This window comes from Armigeres subalbatus, chromosome 1 (genome assembly GCF_024139115.2).
Source record: "Armigeres subalbatus isolate Guangzhou_Male chromosome 1, GZ_Asu_2, whole genome shotgun sequence".
Taxonomy (NCBI): domain Eukaryota; kingdom Metazoa; phylum Arthropoda; class Insecta; order Diptera; family Culicidae; genus Armigeres; species Armigeres subalbatus.
Window position 1 is genome coordinate 277293 of NC_085139.1, and position 19350 is coordinate 296642.

Below are 19350 nucleotides of genomic sequence, written 5' to 3' on the forward strand. Positions count from 1 at the left end.
GCCTTCTTCTATTAATTGAGAAATAAAGAGAAAATTCTTTATCATATTGACTCCCATCCCTAAGATAGCAATATTTCTGAAATTCGGGTTTGTTTCACCAATAATCACTTTACACCTTATTAATTTTATGGTACCCTGATTAATCTAGCGATTATGGCGCCTTTTTTAGCTGTGCGGTAAGATGCACGACAACAAAGAAAGAATTTTTGACATATCAAGTGTGGTTCTTCTATTTGAATATTTTTAACTGCGTTTATCATACACTCCTAGGCTTCGAAAATATACATATTTAGAAAATTATTATTCAACCGTCTAAGACGAGTTAAGTAACTCCATTTAATTCCACCAATTATTTCGATATCTTTGCAGATACGTATTTCGACCACACAGTTGTGGTTGAAATACGTATCTGCAAAGATATCGAAATAATTGGTGGAATTAAATGGAGGTTACTTAACTCATCTTAGACGGTTGAATACATTCCACTAAAAAGAGCTTAAAATATTTTTTCGGGAAATTATTATTCCCAATCGTGGATAAAATGTCATCTCATAGCCATTCCATTTGAGTTTTGGCAGATTTTATTTTGTATATAACTAGGTTTCCGAGGATTGTCAAATTTTAATGGTTAAACGAATCGTAAAAATGGGTTACCGCCTTAGTCGGGTAGATTTTTTAGCCTTTTTTAAGTGATTTTAACATTAAAAGATAGTTAATCATGGAGAGTCGGGATCAATAGATAAATAGATAGATCGGAGAGACCAGTGGTCCCCAGCATGCTTACTATCAAGGGCCGCACAGAAATTTTGAGCTGTTGAGGCAGGCCGCAATATATTTGCAACATTTGGTTTTCGGTTCACATTAAATGATACTAGCTTCTCACGCTGTAAACATTAGACATATAGCAATGTACCCTTAGAAAAAGTTGTAGAGGAAAATAGCGCTAGAAGTCCACCATACAACTCTTTTCGGAATTCCACCTCTGGAATTAGTTTTTGGCTGAATACTAAATGATAAGTTCAATCCTTGGTTGACGCATCATTACAAGCAATTGCATTACCTTGACTACCAGCGGTATCCCAATGCGGTATTATGGTTCTGATGAATCGTACTACCATATTGGGACTTGTTCCACAAACTTCTGAGGGCTCTATCTGCCCCTTGTTGAAGAACTGATTTTTTTTTATCTTTATCAATGTGTTTTTTTAATCTATAGATTAAGTTCAACACCGAAAAAAGAACTGAAAGTAGATAGTACAGTTGTTCTTGAAAATCTTAATGTTTATGCTCCCACTCGTCAATTAAGGAATTGATATCTGTTTTATATTAATAACCAAAGAACTAACTATGCCAAAAATGGACCTATCAATAGAATGATGTCCTGCTATAATAGCTATTGTGAATCAGTTGACATAACAATGAATACGAATGTGCTATAAAAAACTTTCTTCTCTAGATTTTCGAGGTAATGATTGATGCAAAATAGGCATTCATCGTTTTACAATAATATGATAAAATCAAATCGACTTCTATAAAAAACATTCTTCATGCCTGCCGTATCCTAACGGAACTATCAATTCTATACTTTCGCCTCTAATTCTATCATGAACATGTACGTCCAAGTTTGGAAGATGATATTAGCATTTCCATATCATTGTAAATCGTTTAACTTCACGTAGAAGTAACACACACGAAATCATTAATTTAATGATAAAATTGTTAATTTGGTCTACGTATTGTTTGACGACAAAATAAATAGTTGGTAAGATCTGATGTTTCACTAAATATGAGAACTCTGCATTACACATAACATCTAATATTGAAAAGTCTCAAATAATGCTATATTTAGTGGTGTTCCAAGGCTATTTGAATTGGTACGTGCTTCAATTTTTCAATCAATTTGAAAAGGAACGACACTGAAATTTTGACATATTTATTTACTTTTTTTTGGGTTCTTAAAAGGAAAATAGTTCTATAACTTTGAATATTATCAACCAAAAGGTGCAAAATGTTTACTGGACATTGTTTCAATACTTTAGAATTGAATAAAGTCCCACAGTGTTGGATAATCTTGATACATGTGACGTGAAGGGCACGTTTTATGAATGTCATGGTAAAGCCTATGGATAGTGCCCAAGGCAAGACGCTAACGATCAGGTCGGTAGAGAGGACTTTTTTCCGCCCATAATCGGTAGGAAGAGCCTTCACTCCGCTAGCAATGACGACGGCCTACGGCTAGTACATTTCGCTGCTGCCAGAGGGATGGTAATAAATAGCACCTACTTTGCACGGACGAACATCCGATAGCATACCTGGAGACCCAAATAGTGAAACTTGCAATCAGATATACCATGTTCTGGTTGATGGGCGCCATTTCTCGGATGTTATCGATGTGCTATCGGTTATATTCAGAGGTCCGAACATTGACCCTGATCACTGCCTCGTTGGCGGAGGGAGTATCGGCTGAGTACCGCCAGGAGCTCGCCGAACAGATAAGTGCAATCAACGTTAGCGACAACAAGATCTATAGGAGTCGATCCATGGAACGGTGAGCACAACAGCACGAGAAGTGGTTGGCACTGCAAAGAGGACGGGTTGGTTCGATGTGGTGTGTCAGAGAGTGACAGACAAGAAGAACGTTGCCAGTAGCCGAATGTTGGTGTCAGGTACCCGATCGAATAGAGATCGGTACAAGGAAGCAAGAGCAGCCGAAAACGATCCCACCGCAGGAAGAAAAAAGAGTATGAAGAACAAGTGATTACTGAGAAGCAAGAAAGAATGGAGCAGAATGATATGCGGAGGTTTTATGAGACTGTCAATGGCGTGCGGAGGAAGACAGCCATAAATCATGCATCATGTTGTGTAGCATGTTTAATTCCATCAACAACATTGATTTGACACTTCAGAACAAAATTTTCAAAACGACTTATCTGCTTTTGTAAACAAAGATTCAAACGACGATTTGACGAATCTGATAGCTCTCCCACGTAAACCAACACCACCAATAGGTAGGTGAAGGTTTCCGCTACCTGTTGATGGTTGGTTTGCGTGGGAGAGCTATCAGATTCGTCAAATCGTCGTGTGAATCTTTGTTTACAAAAGCAGATAAGTCGTTTTGAAAATTTTGTCTTGACTTGTAGTACCGGTACTTTGACTGCCAGGTCAAAGTAACCTAGATGTTAGTCACGCGAACAGGAACGACATTAGCAATCTTATACTTTTGAATCAACTCTAGACACTAGATGAGTTTAAAAAATCTATTAAAGAACCGAAAAACAAGTAGGCTACGGGGAAGGACCAGAACTTTTTAAATATGGATGTTAAAAAAATTGGAGTAGTAGAAGAATGTGTGTATCTTGGAACATTAGTGACGTTCAATAATGATGTTAGCTGCTCGGTGAAAAGCCGTATTGCAGCTGCAATTAGGGCTTATTACGGATTTCGTAACCAGCTGAAGTCCCGTAGTCTGCAAACGAAGACAAAATTCGCGCTGTATACTACTCTGATACTTCCGGTGGTTTTATACGGCCATGAAACATGGACGTTAAAGGCTAATCGGAGAGTTTTCGGAGTGTTTGAGCCTAAGGTGCTGCGAACAATACTCGGCGGTAAACAGTAGAACGGTATCTGTCGGCGTCGCTTGAATCACGAGTTTTGCCAGCTGTATACAGGGCTGGATATTGTTAAGCTTATACAACACGACAGACTACGGTGGACTGGACACGTTGTTTGTATGCCTGAAGAGCGTCAAGTGAAGACAATATTTCGTAGAGAACCCGGAAGAGGCCGTTGACTTGGTGGAAGGCCGCGTATACTATGGCCTTTTGCAGTTGGAGAGGACTTGAGGACGAATCGAGTCCAGTGGAAAAGGATACTCCATTCGTCATTTATTCATCATCATTGTAGCTCATCATGTATCAAGTAAGTATAGTTTCACAGCGTATTGGTTCAACAAATATTTTATCGAAATTAAACTTCTACATACCATCACGAAACTGCGTTATCGACATATATTTTAAACTAATCACTGTCGCACAATCTATGCCAAGTTGGGACCGCTGAATCAGATGATTATTATTATGTTAAAAAAAAAAACAAAATAATAAAGTTTAAAAAAATTGATTTTTTCATAATCTTTCGATTAAGCCTTGGAGATTGAAGTTCGGACATACAGCTACAGACATATGTGAATAAAACATTGTTATAATTTGTGAGTGTGATCTTAAACTTATGATCGGGACTTAAACAATATTAGGATTCCATCAAATGTTTGAGAAAAAGCTCAAAATATGACCCTATGCAAAATTTTAGCTTAATCGTTTGAGATGCCTTTAGTGATGAAAGTATTAATATTTTCGACCATGAAAGTTTTCCCAAGAATCATTTTTGGAGAATCGAAATTTTATTTTGTAAGTTAAGCGACAAAAAAAATCAAGAAATGTCGAAATTCGCTGCCACCAAAAAAACAAAATTTGGGACAATTGTTTTACTAATAACACTTTTGGGATTTGATGAAATTGTTTTAATCGAATTTCAAAAACAAACTTTGCGCAAAAGATCCATTAACCCAAAATATTGCATACGCTGAATTTGCAAAAAAATATTGCCATGATTTGAAGATTTTGCGTGAATTGCAAAAATTAGTGCCATAATTTGAAGATTTTCAGGACGAAATGAGAAACCTTCTTGAACTATCTTGCACGCAATTCAGTAGGGTTCCGCTTTGGTTGTTGTATACAATCTTGCAATGAATGTAACTGATGCTAATATTTGGTTCGAATTTCTCGTTTTACCTAGTGACCACTAGATGACTTGTTTGGTGGATCGAAATGGAATGGACAACTGATTAAGTATGCTGCAGTGCTTTTCATTTACCGGAATAACTGTCCGATGAATATCAGTGGGGGGTGTTCGGGCTACGATGGTTTGCTTCAAAAATCAGATATGGACCATCAGTGGTCGGTTCAAACTTCTGTCAGCATGGTACGCAAAATACTAAATAGAAGAAAAGGGTTACATAGAATGATAAATTGAATTTTGCAAAGTTTATGGCTGCTGTCGGTTGGTTTCTCCACTGCTTCCTTTTGGTTGAAACTCTTCAATTGTCTAGCTACAGTCTTGACGGTCCGAACGAGTAGTATAAAATTTGAAAATTATTCTTACTGGGCAGCGGCAGGCATTATTCCTTCTCCGCTTTATATAGTGGATACCATAGAGAGTGTTTGAATCATATATGGGCGATTTTTGAAGCGTAGCTAATTTCCTATGTTTCATTTTTTATGCCGTCTGTCAGAGGTTGGATTGTTCTGGCATACAAGTCTATCAAAAGTAATCCGGCACTTTTATAGAATTCTATAGGTAATATCCAACGTTTGGGACGGGACATGTGCTGTCAGTGATATGTGCCCCTTGATTTTTCTTCAGTATTTTATGCCAGCGGTTGCCTTTTCTCCTCAATCCATGTTTTGAATTCTTGCAGAGAGCGGCTGACTGACGTGAATAATCATTAATCAAATTGCAAGCAACCAAGTAAACACAAATAGATGTTCGCCGGGCGTCAGCAATATGAAGAAGAAATCCATTTTATATTTTTCTATATTTCTGTGTGAACCTTTCTCTATGCCTGCCCCATTCGTATTCTATGCCACTAGTTAGCCATCAAAGTAAAAATGTCGGGTTCCACAAGCAATGCATTCGCTTATAAATGTAATTGAGTAACCAAAATTGCCAAAATTTTCAATACATCTACGCTGTATGGAGACTATTTTAGTAAAAACTAAAGTTACAATTTCGCTGGGTCGCCTTTTTATTCTATTCCATGATGCTCTGCACAAAATGACATCCAAATCGGTCAACGTTTGGTCATTCCAAATTTTTATAGAAAAATGTGTGGAGAAATCGATTCATCTTTAAGAACTATGAAATCCATCCAGCTCCTACAAAATTCAATGACCATTCGAATGCTGAAAGCAGCAAGAAAAGTAGTTTTTATCGGTTGGTAATTTAATAAAGTAGTCTGGGTAAACAAAACTTCAGTAAAATGCCAATAACTTCTCTGGATAGACTCTAATCCTCTCGATGCTTTCAGCACTCGAATGTGGATTGAATTTGGTAGAGATGGCTTGTTTTTATAAAAAATATTAAACAAAACTAGTCCACCGAGCGTTGGTGCCATGGTGCCATTCTCTCACTTTATAAATAAAAAAAATCGGTTTTGATTTTTTTTCCACGAAAGGCAAAAAATAAGTCGAAAAAAATATATCCAAAATTATATTTGCTGGTTCTTTCACGGAAAAATCTATATAAATTATCATAAAAGCTACAGGAAAAACTTGAATAATGCATTGGTTTTTTTTTGTTAATTCCTGTCTTAATATAGTAGATGCATTGCATAAAAATCTCAAGATGAAATCGGAATCTCGGATTCCAAAGCTTAGAATCTACTGATTGCAAAATCAAGAAAAGCATGAGTATTTAACACTGCAATGGATCAATCAATCAGTCATTACATAACTTGTCTAGAGAAGAGCATTTTTCAAGATCAGTTTTACTCAACGTTACATCAATTGTTTCACAATGTGCATTATGACATCATTCTATTTATTGGGCCATTTCTGCCAGAGTTTGTTCTTTGATTATTGATATAAAATAGACTTCTATTTCTAAGTGGATAGGAGCATAACAATTAATATTTACCAAAATTTCACTACTATCCACTCTTTGTGCGATAATATCGTTTATGAAAGCTATCATTGTGAATACCCTGCGTTTTTTAGTACTTCTAGGTTAATTAATGAACATCGTGATTTATAAGAAGGCAATGGTAGATACGTCCACCCTAGTTTTCGAAACGCAAAGAGTAAAATCTGTTTCTTAACTGATTCTATGCGGTTCACATGTGTTTCTTGATACGGAGCCCAAATAGCATATTCTAAAAGATGCCTAACATGTGCAATAGAGTGATTCAAATTTCATTCCACGTCGAGCATCCGTGCGAGACGGTTGTAAGTCCGCGTACGGTCTGCTTCTCATTCGGTTTTTTTTCCTGAAGTACAGGTGGTGGTTTTTTTCCGAAAGTGTTTTGAAGCATAGTGCTTGAGTGGAAGTGGTGCTTAGCTGTAGCAGTTAAGTAGCCATTTCGTTGGTTTTGCAACTACGCAAAACTTTGCAGTTTATTCAGCGTCCATCGCAGGCGCAGGCATCATCGTCCCACGCCGACAGTCATCATCCATCGTGCGTCTCCACCAACACAGACGCTGCCGTCCTGCCACCATCCATCCACCCAGTTGCAGTGTTGGGTGCGGCGAGAACACCAACAATAGCGTGGTTCGCTTCGACCGCACCACCGGCGAGTGTCCATCGAGCTAGTGTGTGCTGACAGAACCGTTAGCCGGCGACACAGCAGTGTAAACGCAAGTATTTACTTGAGCTCCCTCTCATTGTTCCCCTCTCTTCTTCATCTTATTGGAACAATTATTTTTTTCTTTCTTTTTTACTCGTCTTCCCCCCAAATCATTATTTTATGTGTGTATTTTTTCTTTCATTGTGATAATTGTTTTAAAAATAGATCATGCCTCGCTGCATCGGCGTATTTCGTGTCCGCAATGCGCGAAGGCGAAGTTGGCGGGGTACTTCGTATTCCATGTCAGATGTTTTGTTGCATTCGGGTGTTCCAAACCAAAACGAAATGGACACCAGCAACGCTAAAATTTCCTCTACGAGCCCCCGTCCCAAGGTCTACCCTCACGACTCTAGTGGGCCGTATGTTGTTTTCTTTCGACCCAAAGGCAAACGTTTGAATATCAGCCAGATTAGCAAAAGATCTGGAAAAGCGATTTTCGTCTGTCACGACCATTGACATGGTTGGGTCCAGTAAAATCCGTGTCACAGTCAGTGATCGCAAACAGGCCAACGAGATTGTCACCTGTAGGCTTTTCACTCTCGAATATAGGGTGTATTTACCGTCAGCAGTGTGTGTGAGATCGCGGGGTGGTGACGGAGGAAGTATGACATGCGACGATTTGAAACAAAGGTTTCGGTCGTTTCAAAACGTTTCTTTGCCTCCTGTTTGCGATACTGGATTGCAAACAAATGTATTCGGTGTCGCAGGAGGGAGAGAAGCGGAGTTATTCCCCGTCTGACTCTTTCTGCGTCACTTTTTCCGGGTCCGCACTGCCTGACTACGTAGTGATTGGCAAACTTCGTCTACCTGTTCGGCTGTATGTACCGAAGGTGATGAATTGTGTTAATTGCAAGCAGCTGGGCCACACCGCTCAGTACTGTTGCAATAAACCACGCTGTGCATCATGCGGAGAGAAGCATGTGGAGGCGCGTGCAAAAAGACGGCACCGAAATGTGTCTATTGTAACGAAAGCCCTCCACATGCTCTTGAAGCTTGCCCAACGTACATACAGCAGCGAATCCACCAGAAGCGGTCTCTTCAGCAACGTTCTCGGCGAAGTTACGCCGAAATGTTGAGGAAGGCCGCTCCTCCACTCGTTTCTGACACCATCTACTCGTCTCTTCCTTTGGACGATCAAGGTAGCTCTGACTCCGAGGTTGGAAATGGGGTTCCCTTTGTTTTCAATGGCTCAACGAGGAAGAGAATAAAACAAAGCCAGCGACCCTCGAAAAAGCCTAGAAAACAGCCTCAAAGTGAGCCCCAATCCAACATGGTCAAATTCAAAGCGGGAGGAAATACTCAAAAACGATCGATTTTGTGGTTTCACATCGGGATGATCGAGAGTTTCCACCGCTTCCGGGAACATCTAAAATCCCAGATGCCCCATTTTTTGCGATTTCTCAGCCAGAAAGAGAGCATACAGAGCGAGCAGAAGAACTCCCGAGCGCTCCAATGTTCACACTTTCTGGCATCGTGGAGCTCATCCTCAACTTCTTTGATGCTTCCGACCCCGTGAAGAACATGGTCAAAACTGTTCTTCCTATTCTGACTCCTCTCCTGAAGCAGCTGGCTTCGAAAATGCCCCTCCTCGAGTCATTTGTATCCTTCGATGGCTAACTTAGTCAATAAGGGTAACATGATTTCGATTCTACAGCGGAACTGTCGAAGTATTCTTCCAAAATTAGATATTTTTAAATTTTTAGTTAACAAATTACAATGCGATGCTTTTGCTTTATGTGAAACGTGGCTAACACCAGAAGTGAACCTTCATTTTCCTGATTTCAACATAATCCGCCGCGATCGGGCAAATCGATATGGAGGGGTGCTTTTAGGGATCAAAAACAGCACTCCTTCTATAGAGTCGATCTTGCGCCGATGTCTGGCACCAGAAGCTGTCGCATGTCAGGTGACTATTCGAGGAAAAGAACCTCAGTATCGCCTCGGATATATCTTCCTCCAAACACCGCGATATCTCGAAGAGATCTCTCGCACATCTGCTCGGTTATGTCCGGGCCACGGTTGCTCCTGGGAGATTTTTAACTCCCACGGAACAGGCTGGGGGAACTGTACGACGACAACCGTTCATCAATGATATACGACCTCTGCGACGATTTCAATATGTCAATTTTGAATACAGGAGAAGTTACACGAGTGGCTCCTCCAGCAAGAGATAGCCGTCTAGATCTTTCCATTTGTTCGAGCTCATTATCGTTGGACTGTACTTGGAAGGTGGTCCAAGATCCCCATGGTAGTGATCACTTGCCGATCGAAGTCTCGATTTCCAATGGACATAAACAATCTGCTTCCATCGATCTTTCATATGACCTCACGAAGCACATCGATTGGGGCAAATATGCGGACGCCATCAGCGATGGCATACAGTCGATAGAGGCACTTCCCCCGCGGGAAGAGTACAAGTTTCTATCGCAGTTGATTCTTGAAAGCGCTCTTCAGGCACAACGTCGGCCGGTGCCAGGAGCTTCGGTTCGTAGGAAACCCTACAGTCCGTGGTGGGACATCGAGTGTACGCAACTTTATCGCGAGAAATCCGCCGCGTGCAAAAGAATTTCGGAAACACGGGGCGATCGTTCTTCACAAACGATACACCGCGCTCGAAGTCCAGTTCAGAAACTGGTCAAAGTGAAGAAGCGCGGATATTGGCGCACTTTTGTTGAAGGTTTATCGCGCGAGACTTCAATGAAAACTCTGTGGACCGTCGGGAGAAGAATGCGCAACGCGTCGTCCGTAAACGAAGATCGTGAAAGCTCGTCGCGGTGGATACTTGACTTCGCAAAGAAAGTTTGTCCGGATTCGGTACCGGTGAGGCAAGAGCTACGTGATGCTTTTGCAGACAGGGATGATATGGATCGTCCCTTTTCGATGATTGAATTCTCACTTGCTCTACTTTCATGTAACAATTCTGCTCCAGGGATGGATAGAATCAGGTTCAATTTGCTCAAAAACCTCCCAGACGTCGCGAAGAGGCGCTTATTGAACTTGTTCAATCAGTTACTGGAGTGCAACATTGTTCCGGATGATTGGAGGGAAGTGAGGGTGATAGCCATCCAGAAGCCCGGAAAACCCGCGTCGAATTGTAACTCGTATCGCCCCATCGCGATGCTGTCATGTCTTCGGAAGCTGTTGGAGAAGATGATTCTCTTCCGGCTAGACAAATGGGTTGAATCGAATAGTTTGTTGTCAGATACACATCTTATCATAATGTTATTCATTTCACTACATATTTATTTATATACAACTACCAAAATAAGAACTTGAAAAGAACGCGGTGCGTATGGTACGGTATGTCCATACGCAACCCCTGTAGATTCGTGATATGTATCATGTTGAAGTGACTACTTGAACACGATACATCTCGAAGAATCATCTCTGCGGCAAACACATCGCAGTGGGCCTGGCCGCTTTGATGTTTATGTCATACCACTGGCATTCTGTGAGCCTCAATATTGGAAGCTGTCCACAAACCACGTAGACCGAAGTTTCACATTTTCAAACCACCCCCCTCCCACCCTGGTAGACTTTCGTAGACTTTTCCGAAACCCCTCCTCCACCCCCTTGAAGTCTACGTAGACTTTTTGAAATTTCACAAAACATCATATGTGATTGGAAAAATATCAACCACGTTTTCAGCAATTCAGCTATTCAAATCCATTTCCATGTCCATTGTGAACATTACAGTAAAATTCAAATTTCAAACATAACGAAATCAAACTGAACAAAATCCAACAAAACAAGTATCAATCTTTTTTTTTTTTTTTTTTTTATTCTTTGTTTAGACAAGTATCAATCCAGAACGAAATCAAATTTAATCTCTTGAAACTAAATCTCGAAGCCAATTCATTTCATTTCTGTTGAATTTGATTCCTCCTAGAGATGCATTGGCACTTGCATTGGCGCGCCACTGGTTAAAATCTGTCACGCATCTGACCTATAATTCTTAATGCCATTTGTAGAAAACCGAAGAATTTCCAGAATTTCGAAAAATTTCGAGTTGAAATTCCGAGAATGTCAAGTTTTTCGTGGAAATTCCGTAGAATCTCCGATTGATAACCATTAAGGTTTCCAGGTAATACTCCAAAGATATCAAGGAGAGTTCCGATGTTTTTCTTGAAAATCCCATGCAATATTCCTCCAAATAATCATCCGTTGAAACAACAAGATTTTTTTTTAAAAATTCCTAAAGTTTTCCCGTTAAAATGCCGAGTAATTTTCCGTGAAAACTTAAAACTATTTCCTGTGGAATTTCAGAATGGTTACGTACCGTCGTGGCTCAAATTCCGAACATGGCTCATATTACTAACACTGGCGTTTTAGCGCCTTGAAACTAAAGTTTTCATTAGTTTTCCATACTGAGGATCAATATTGCAAAAGAATTCAAGCTTCTATGGAGAAAATTACATAAATAACGCCAAAATGGCTATTTAAGCTCGTAGATTGCATTTCTAAAATCGAGATAGGGTTTGGATAGTTTGTCGTCGAATGTTCTAGATGTCTCGTGGATGAAAATGGAGTATTAAATTGAAATATGAAACACTTCGTTTTTCCCCAGAGGGGAAGATGACTCTTTCACGCAGAAATCATCAGTTATATTAATAAGTCTAGGTAACAATTGCTATTGTTTCTAACATTATTCACTTGATGCAATCCAATGTTAGAACTTTTGCCAAAGAGAGTTTGAATTATTTCATTATCACCTACAATTGGTATCAGAAAATGGTCATTTTCGTCATCAACAATAAAATTGGCTGTTCGCTGATTAAAATCATCATATATGTGGATTAAGGTGGCTCAAAAGACATTTTTTTAAATCTTGTGATGGGCCGCCCTCTTATTCGAATATATTTGATGCCCTGATGCTCTGAACAAAATTTCAGCCAAATCGGTCATGTTTTGGTTGGTGCTAAACTCAATTTATGCAGCAACATCGAAAAACAGTGATTTGCAGTTGGACAGCACAATTTACGACGATGAACTATGATATTCATTCAGCATTTGTAGAATTAAATACAGAATGTTATGCTGAAAACCACGAAAAGATTTGAGTTTATTAGAAAAAGTTAGTAGCATTTTACTGAAGTTTTGTATGGGAGAATTTATTTCTTCTTAAAGGTAGTTTGCTCAAACCTCACTTCAGAGAAATGCTAATAACTTTGCCGGGCAAACACTAATCTTTTCGCGGTTATCAGCATAACATTCTGTATTAATTCATAATCAAGTCGTTTTCGGCCGTTGCAGTCTTGTTCCGTCCGACCATTCAAACCCATCCGACGGTTTCGGTAGTTTATTTTATCTTTTTCAAGGATTTGAAGCTTGTTTCTAGGTTAGAATGGTAGTGTTACACACTAATGTAGTCCATTCAATTGGTCATATTATCTATAATTTTGGTCATTTGATCCATAATTCAAATATTATTATTTGACTTGATGACTTGGTGACTTGATTCATAAATTTGGCCATATGATCGATAGATTTTGAACATTGTGTGGATCAATTAATTTAGTTTCATTGGCATTCTTTCATTAAAGCATTCACGCTATGTTTAAAGGCAACTATTATGCAAAGTTAATGCACCTCGGATGTTAAGCCGTTAGGTCATAGTTTTTGACCTCTAGTTTAAGGATCCGTGTCGATTGAAATATTTCATCGGTGAAAATTTGACTTTTTTACCATTTAAGGAAATATTTTTAACCTAAAAATCTAATCTGATTTTAAAAAAAAATTGAAGCAAGTTATATAAAATCCAGGCACCACATTTTTTTCCTGACACTTCAAGGAAAATTTTCATATAAAAACAATTTTCATATGATCAAAGTAGCAGAAGTTATGCTAAAAATACTGTTGACACCGAACATATATTTCATTTTTCGATAGCGAATTCTTGTGTAACTGCATATCTCATACGTGTTTATTAAAAAAAACAGCAACCCTGCACCACTTGTTACCATAGAAACAGAATTTAACGCTGGACAGGTCAAGGAATTATATTTCAATTGTGTTCAATGTTCATAATCATTTTCTGGAAGGAGGAGACAATTTTTGACACAATTTTAGACAAAAACCCTTCTACAGCGCTACATTAGCTGGTGGGATTGGTCTACCAAATCTTGGCCCTGTAGCAAAAAAAAAAACCATCCAGACAAATCTGAAGTTTGGACATCAGAAGTCAACGCAACTCATCACGCTCAACTAGATTTCACTGGGCGTTACTGCCAAAGTCTTTTAGTTAAACGGGGTGTTTTGAAAGGAAAATAATGCAATGGTTATTACAAGGTATTGGAGAGTCTACCACAGGTAGTTGATTGCTGTTTTAGTGTAACATTGTTGGACTTCTATTCAGACGCCATACGAGCTTTTTGTTACAGTTGGATAGCAGCCGGGCTACCAATCACCGAATAATTTCTTATTTTTAAATTACATGTTCTTGAATAGAGTGCATCACAGGGAGGCCTTACAAAGTATACGGAGCAAACAATGGAAGCCATCCACAGAAATGTCTATACTATCGACCAAAACTACAAAATGCCAGATAATCACGAACAGTATGCAAGTAAACTGTTATTCACGGTAAGAGCATATAACAGTGGTCACATAATGCAGACGTCCATTGAGGTTCAATCAAGTTTGAAATACAGAACATACATAAATAATACTTTGAACTAGTTCGTAGTTTTAATTTTTTGTTGATTTGAAATGTTAAAGAGTGATATTGTGTTCCTAAATTTAATAATATTTCTTCTTATTGGCATTACATCAACCTCTCTGACACATGCCGCCTCGGAGCTTAGTGTTCATTTAGCACTTCCATAATTATTAACTGCGAGGTTTCTAGTCCAAGCTACCATTTTCGCATTCGTATATCATGAGGCTACGATGATACTTTATGCCCAGGGAAGGTGAGAATATTTCCTAGACAAGACCGGGAATCGAACCCAGCCACTTTTAGCATCGTCTTGCAGTGTAGCAGTGCATCTTACCGCACGGCTAAGGAAGGCTACAGATCTATTCATAATAAATTGTAAAAACATTTAAGACTGGCAGTAATTTTAATATAACTTCTACTATTTTCATCATTAAATTATATTACATTATAAAGAATGTTTTTATATGAAAATGTTTCTTAAAGCATCAGGAAAAAAAAGTAGTGATTGGATTTTATATAACTTGTTTCAAAAATTTTTAAAAAATCAGGAAAGGTTTTTTGGTTAAAAATATTACCTTTAATAGTAAAAAAGTTTAAATTTCACCGATGAAATATTTTAATCGATGCAGCATTAGCAGCATTAGCATTAGCATTGTTACAGTGTAATTCGTAGATTGGACACTAGTGATACTCATGTTTTACTTTTGAGATCCTTATCTAGAATGCTATCAGAAATCAAGAAGGGGAGTGGTCCTTGATTCCAGTCTTAAACAAAAATAACAAAAGCATGAGGATTACTACTCCTGGCCACGCCCATCTTCACCGTAACTAGGGAGAGGAAGGAAGTGTTGATGTGGTACTTACTTAACGAGAGGCCACCGACTTAGCGACACCCTCATAAATACCACGGAGTTGGATAATGAGGAAGGTATTCGTTGGGTCAGGATTTGCCTGTAGCTGGCAATGTAACCGTGGTAGATCTTACCCCGTAACACACCATGTAAAGGTGTCTACCCAGCGTTACGGGTCGAAATATTTTAATCGATGCAGATCCTTAAACTAGAGGTCAAAAACTATGATCTAATGGCTTAACATCCGAGGTGCATTCACTTTGCATAATAGTTGCCTTCAAACATAGCGTGATGGATCATATTAACTAAATTATGGTGCATATAAATAAAATTATGGATCATTTCATTTCATTTCATTTATTTAGTCTACATCTAAACAGATAACACTTAATCAATTTGACGAAATAATACACGGTTCGAGGCCGCATCTCTCCATCCTCAAATACGCCTCACGCTCGCCAAGTCATTTTGCACCTGGTCTGCCCATCCCGCTAGCTGCGCTCCACGCCGTCTCGTACCTGCCGGATCGGAAGCAAACACCATCTTTGCAGGGTTGCTGTCCAGCATTCTTGCAACATGTCCTGCCCATCGTACCCTTTCGGCTTTATGTACCTTCTGGATACTGGGTTCGTCGTAGAGTTGGTCGATCTCGTGGTTCACTCTTCGCCGCCACACACCGTCTGCTTGCACACCGCCAAAGATGGTACTAAGCTAACCTGTCTCTCGAATACTCTGAGTGCTTGCAAGTCCTCCTAGAGCATTGTTCATGTTTCATGTCCGTAGAGTATAACCGGTCTTATTAGCGTCTTGTACATGACACATTTGGTGCGGTGGCGAATCTTTTTTGACCGCAGTTTCTTCTGGAGACCGTAGTAGACTCGACTTCCACAGATGATGCGCCTTCGTATTTCACGACTAACATTGTTATCAGTCGTTAGCATTGATTCGAGGTAGACGAATTCCTCGACCACCTCGAAGGTATCCCCGTCTATCGTAACACTGCATCCCAGACGGGCCCTGTCGCGCTCGATTCCGCCCATATGTATGTACTTTGTCTTTGACGCATTCACCACCAGTCCAACTTTTGTTGCTTCACGTTTCAGCCGGGTGTACAGTTCTGCCACCTTTGCAAATGTTCGGCCGACAATGTCCATGTTATCTGCGAAACAAATAAATTGACCGGTAGCTGTTCAGTTTCCCAGATTCTGGCTATCAATTTGTGCAGGCAAGTGGCTAGCTTTTCTGGGCCCATTCTGATGAGCTCAGCTCCGATACCATCCTTACCAGCAGCTTTATTGGTCTTTAGCTGTTCGATGGCATTCTTAGCTTCCGTCAAGGTGGTGGCTGGTTGGCTTCCATCGTCCGCTGAACTGACTTAGTCATCTCCTCTACTGCCTTGACTTTTACTACCTGTACTCTCAGCGCAATTCAAATGTTCCACGTAGTGCTGGTTCCACCTTTCGATCATCACACGTTCGTCCGTCAAGATGCTCCCATCCTTATCCCGGCACATTTCTGCTCGCGGCACGAAGTATTTGCGGGATGCGTTGAGCTTCTGATAGAACGTGCGTGTTTCTTGAGAATGGCACAGCTGTTCCATCTCCTCGCACTCCGCTTCTTCCAGGCGGCGTTTCTTCTCCTGAAAAAGGCGGGTCTGCTGCCTCTGCTTCCGTCTATAACATTCCACGTTCTGCCGGGTACCTTGCTGCAGTGCGACCGCTTGCGCTGCGTCCTTCTCCTCCAGAATCTGTCTGCACCAATCGTTCCGTCGACTTCGTTCCATATACCCGACGTTGTTCTCCGCTGCGTCGTTAATGTTTGCTTGGACTGTATTCCAGCAGTCCTCAAGAGGGGCCCCATTGAGCTCACCCTCTTCCGGCAACGATGCCTCGAGATGCTACGCGTATGCAGTGGTGACATCAGGTTGCTTCAGTCGCTCTAGGTCGTACCGTCGTACTACCCGGGCAGAAGCCATGAACGGAATAACAAAACATGATATGGACTTGATTGATATAAGAGATAAAAGAACAGGCAACAATATCAAAAATTTGCACCGAAACATCATTTAAATATCAAGATATGCTATGTATAAGAACAAACTAATGGCACATGAAATTGATCACTTATTACAAATAGCATAACTTGATCTCATAATGATATTTTAGTGCAGAAAAAGGGGGGTCCCGTAGCGTAGTTGGCTACACGTTCGCCTCATAAGCGAATGGTCATGGGTTCGATTCCCAGCCCCTTCACTAAACACTTGCCAGTCGCCAGAAGCGCAGTCCGTTCGGTGGCGTTTTTGGGGAACGCGCCTCACCGACACGGCTGTCTAATGACGACTGACAAATCTGTTCTTCTCGGAGGCATTCCTCCAACGTACTTCGATTAATGGCAACCGAACAAAGCAACGATCACTGGATTCACTACATGGACAAATGAACACAATGGACTCACGATGATATGGACTGGCAACGACAACAATAACGAATTATGGACATCTAAAAATAGATTCTGTGTGGACTCTGTACAGCAGAGTACCACAGTAGATCACGGCACAGTAGCGGTCAAGAACACAAAGTGCCTACCAAATAAATACACGAATAAATAAAAAAAATAGTGCAGAATATTGATATTGTCGTCTGATCTTTTATCTCTTATATCAATCATGTCCATATCTCATTATTCTATCTTATCAACATTTGATATTATTGAGCTATTTTCGTCTACTCGGGTAGTCGTCGTCGGTACCGAACATTGTTGATGTCGGATAGTTTTGGGCGCATTTTCCTGACGTCAATAATGTCGGAGAAGTGCCGTCCATCAATCAGAACGTGGTCGATTTGTGATTTTGTCTGCAGTGGTGATCTCCAGGTGTACCGATACGGGAGGTCGTGTTGGAAGTAGGTGCTGCGAATGGCCATATTCTTGGAGGCAGCGAAATCAATTAGTCGTACACCGTTTTCGTTCGTCAGCCGGTGAGAGCTGAACTTTCCAATAGTCGGTCTAAACTCCTCCTCTTGGCCAACCTGAGCGTTCAAATCTCCTATGATGATTTTGACGTCGTAGCTTGGGCAGCTGTCGTACTAACGTTCCAGCTGCGCGTAGAATGCATCCTTGTCATCATCAGTGCCTCCGGAGCAGTGTTGGTATAAACTCAAAATCTCAAAACTCATGAACGATTCAAATCAATCGTGAGTTGAAACGCACCCAACTCAGCATTTTATTTTGAGTTGAATCATCCATTTGAATCATCGTAAGTTTTCTTTGGTTCTCCTCCGTAAATTAACACAGAGAACAAAGGATACTCATGCGTGTGTAAACATTAAATTGCCCCCAAATTGATTTTAAACACTTTTAGGAACGAAATGATTTTTTGAGAAATGAGTGAGATGATCCGTTTTAGCATGAAAAATTCATACGTGATGGATTCCTTTATAATCGCAAACGAGATTTTTGACTGAGTTTACCAACACTGTTCCGGAGTGTGGGCTATGGACGTTGATTATGCTGAAGTTGACGAACCGGCCTTTGATCCTCAACCTGCAGTGGTCTTCGCCGATGGTACCGGTCCATACTCTTTTGTTGATTGTTCGTTGCTTATGTTTTTTAAAGGCTGGCTTGCAGGGCTTGAAACCAAACCCCCTAAATTTCCGGAAGATCATTCCTCCTTATTCCCGGTGGACCATGGTGCACAATTTCACTTAGAGTCCCTCGTTGGCACTCGGACGATGATCAGCCGCCCCTCACATGGAGAACAGACGCTGTTGTGAGCCGATCACTGGCCCCCCTTTGAAGCATTACTTTCTGGTTGTACCGAAGGGACGATGGGCTTGGCGGCAATGGAAACGGTTTAGCGGGTTGGGGATGTAGTCCTGCCTCCCTCGTTTGCTGTTGGAGGTGGTCCCTAACCCCGCACTTCCTGGACAACCCAGGATGTCTGTTGAGCAGATTCCCCCTCCATTGCTTAGGGAGCGTCCACAAATTACGTAACGCTTTGAGGGGGGGAGGTGGTTGGCCAAAGTGTGACGATCCATACAAAATTTTCAGACGTTTCATACAGAAAGTGTGACATAGGGGGGAGGGGGTTGAAAATGCCCATTTTTTGCTTTACGTAATTAATGGATCTTCCCTTTGGAAGAAAAAAACACATATATACATAAACACAAACAGACATCACCTCAATTTGTCGAGCTGAGTCGATTGGTATATAACACTATTTTTTTTCTATAAAAAGCTTGGTTTTGGAGTCTTTTCGTATACTTAGTATACGAGAAAGGCAAAAAAATGCAATTTAAGGAAAACTCAACACCACCCCAAAGCGCCGAAATTTCAAAACGTTTTCTATAATTTTCATACTGAACGGCTCATTTGAAAGGATTATCTATCATAGAAGCTATTACTGACAAGACTTACCTGACCATTTTTGTTTGCATTTGATG